This window comes from Babylonia areolata, chromosome 7 (genome assembly GCF_041734735.1).
Source record: "Babylonia areolata isolate BAREFJ2019XMU chromosome 7, ASM4173473v1, whole genome shotgun sequence".
Lineage (NCBI taxonomy): Eukaryota > Metazoa > Mollusca > Gastropoda > Neogastropoda > Buccinidae > Babylonia > Babylonia areolata.
The window spans coordinates 30,968,054-30,970,948 of record NC_134882.1 but is presented as its reverse complement, the minus strand read 5'-3'; positions in this window follow the sequence as shown (position 1 = coordinate 30,970,948).

Below are 2,895 nucleotides of genomic sequence, written 5' to 3'. Positions count from 1 at the left end.
TGATGTGCTGACAGTGTGTGTGTGTGTGTGTGTGTGTGTGCCTCCAACAAGCACTCTGGCGCCACTGACTCGCTGCTCTCTCTCTCTCACACACACACGCACACAGGCACGCACGCATTGGGCGCCGGGCCAGCCGCGCACTGATCGAAGCAGCTGATTGACACTGTTAGGCAAGCTGACAGCTTGGTCAGGCGTGAAACCTCACAGTCCCGGCGATGTTGTGAATCCCTGCACGTGCACACAGTATTATACACATACCTACATCCCTGTGCACACAGTATTATACACAGACCTACATCCCTGTGCACACAGTATTATACACATACCTACATCCCTGTGCACACAGTATTATACACAGACCTACATCCCTGTGCACACAGTATTATACACATACCTACATCCCTGTGCACACAGTATTATACACATACCTACATCCCTGTGCACACAGTATTATACACATACCTACATCCCTGTGCACACAGTATTATACAATACCTACATCCCTGTGCACACAGTATTATACACATACCTACATCCCTGTGCACACAGTATTATACACATACCTACATCCCTGTGCACACAGTATTATACACAACCTACATCCCTGTGCACACAGTATTATACACATACCTACATCCCTGTGCACACAGTATTATACACAACCTACATCCCTGTGCACACAGTATTATACACAGACCTACATCCCTGTGCACACAGTATTATACAAAAAAAATCTACATCCCTACACACAGCATAATACACAGACATACATCCCTACACACAGCATAATACACAGAACATACATCCCTACACATATCATAATACACAGACCTACATCCCTACACACAGCATAATACACAGACATACATTCCTACACACATTAATACACAGACCTACATCCCTACACACAGCATAATACACAGACTCCCTGTGCACACAGTATTATACAATACCTACATCCCTGTGCACACAGTATTATACAATACCTACATCCCTGTGCACACAGTATTATACACAGACCTACATCCCTGTGCACACAGTATTATACACAGACCTACATCCCTGTGCACACAGTATTATACAAAAAAAATCTACATCCCTACACACAGCATAATACACAGACATACATCCCTACACACAGCCTCATACACAAACATACATCCCTACACACAGCATTATACACATACCTACATCCCTACACACAGCATAATACACAGATATACATCCCTACACACATCATAATACACAGACCTACATCCCTACACACATCATTATGCACAGACCTACATCCCTACACACATCATAATACACAGACATACATCCCTACACACATCATTATACATATACTTACATCCCTACACACAGCATAATACACAGACCTACATCCCTACACACATCATTATACATATACCTACATCCCTACACACAGCATAATACACAGACCTACATCCCTACACACATCATTATACATATACCTACATCCCTACACACAGCATAATACACAGACCTACATCCCTACACACAGCATTATACACATACCTACATCCCTACACACAGCATTATACACAGACCTACATCCCTACACACAGCATTATACACAGACCTATATCCCTACACACATCGTCATACACAGACCTACATCCCTACACACAGGCATAATACACAGACATACATCCCTACACACAGCATTATACACAGACCTACATCCCTACACACAGTATAATACACAGACATACATCCCTACACACAGCATAATACACAGATCCTTACACACAGCATAATACACAGATCTACATCCCTACATACAGCATTATACACATTGCTACATCCCTTCACACACCATAATCCACATCGCTGGACACAGCATTACACACAGCTTACACATATTCCTACACATAGCTTACACACATTCGTACACGCAGCATTGATAATAATAATAGTAAGTATTTATATAGCGCTGAGTCTTGTGCAGAGAGACAAATCAAAGCGCTTCCCTTAAGTGTTAAGCGAGAAAATAAGTCAGAAGAATTTTCGTCAGTTACAGACACTGATGAAATTATGGCATCAGAGTCACGTGTGATGAGCCAGTCCAAAGTATGGCCAGATCTGTGTGTTGGTTCTGTGACGAGCTGAGAGAGAGTATGACAGGACAGAGAGACATATGCATTTGACATCAGTGGAAGTTTGGTTGTCGAAATGAAAGTTGAAGTCTCCGAGGATGATAAGTTTGCCAGAACGAAGGTTGTAGCAGTCAAGTAGTGTTCAGAACTTTTCGTGAAACAAAGAAGATGTTAGTTTATCTTACCACTCCGAGAAGACAATAGAGACAACAGAAGATGACTGAGTGGCCGGGAACATTGAGAGTGACTTCGAGCATTTCAAAAGAATCATGTGAAAAGGCGTGGTTGTGGGAGAAGGAAAGGGAAGACTCCAAGATGTCTCTGTAGACGATGGCGATGCCACTTCCACGAGACAGTCGACGAAGTGGCTTAGTTTTGTAGCCAGGGGGGGTCAGTTGTTTTAGTTTGGATTCGTGACTTTATTGTTTTAACCAGTTTTCGGTAAGATATACTATATCAAAGTTATTTTCAAAAATGTAATCAGAAATATAGTCAGTCTTTCGAACAGGGCAGACAGACTGAGCATTGAACAGACAGGCATGAAAGAGACTAGAGGCATGCAGAGAGGAATTTAATGGTGAAGCAAATGTGTCAGGCAGACGGACAGTGGAAGGAGAAGATAGTGACTGACCAGTGGAGGACAGTGGGATGGAAGAGGAGGGTCCGAGAGTTGAGACAGGTGGTGTAGGAGGACTAGGAAGCAGAGCACAGCCAATCACGGAAAGCGTCATCAGCTTCAGTGACAGTTTCAGTTTCAGTTTCAGTAGCTCAAGGA